The 782-nt window shown below is 46.3% G+C and overlaps 1 protein-coding gene across 1 annotated transcript in view; it reads left to right on the top strand.

The window, feature by feature from the left end:
- The window catches only part of LOC116693486 (retinoic acid receptor beta), a 58,441-nt gene that overhangs the window by 35,746 nt on the left and 21,913 nt on the right, over nucleotides 1-782 (top strand). The window lies entirely within an intron of this gene.

Below are 782 nucleotides of genomic sequence, written 5' to 3'. Positions count from 1 at the left end.
TATATTTATATTCTGTGCTTTGTGACTGATTTTGCTGCTGCAACACCGAAATTTCCCACTTTTCTTGGGATCAATAAACATCCATCCATCCATCCAGCCATCCATCCATCCATCCATCCATCCATCCATCCATCCATCCATCCATCCATCCATCCATCCAATTCAAAGAACTGGATTTTTTCATGTGAGGGAATTTAATTTGTGGTCAGGCGCACAGGGGCAGGGAACAATCTCAAGGCATGCTAGCTGATACCTAATGTCCACCCCCCCCACCCCCCACCTCACACTTAGGCCGATGACGTGGTGGAGCATCCACAACTTTTAAAAAGTCTTTTTTAACGAGCTGGATCCGTGCAAAAACTGTGTGTTTATGAATTACAAACCCAAGTCATACACCAAAACTAATTTAAACTGAGCAAAAAAACTTAACAACAACATCACAGCCCCCCCCCCCCCCCCCCCCCCCCTTCTTCTGAAGGTCCTTTTAACTCCTCAGCCTCCCTCCCACCTGCACCGGTGATTAAGGGGGGGGGGGGGGGGGGGGTGCTCACCTGAGAAAGCAACATCAACACTTTGTTTCTGAAATACCATTACATTTAATAGAACAGTTACTGCTGCATTTAGATTTATACATATGTTATGCACTCACAACAGTGGGCACCCTAAAAATTAAAAAAAAAAAAGCATTTTTACTGCAGTGAACTGTGTCACCTCTTGTTGTACACCTTGGGGGTTCCCAGCCCCTCCCTGCTGAGAGGACCTAACCAGGCACACCTGCCTGT

This window comes from Etheostoma spectabile, chromosome 8 (genome assembly GCF_008692095.1).
Source record: "Etheostoma spectabile isolate EspeVRDwgs_2016 chromosome 8, UIUC_Espe_1.0, whole genome shotgun sequence".
In the NCBI taxonomy this organism is placed as follows: Eukaryota; Metazoa; Chordata; class Actinopteri; order Perciformes; family Percidae; genus Etheostoma; species Etheostoma spectabile.
Note: the sequence above shows the minus strand (reverse complement) of the source record. Positions and strands in the feature narration are given on the sequence as shown.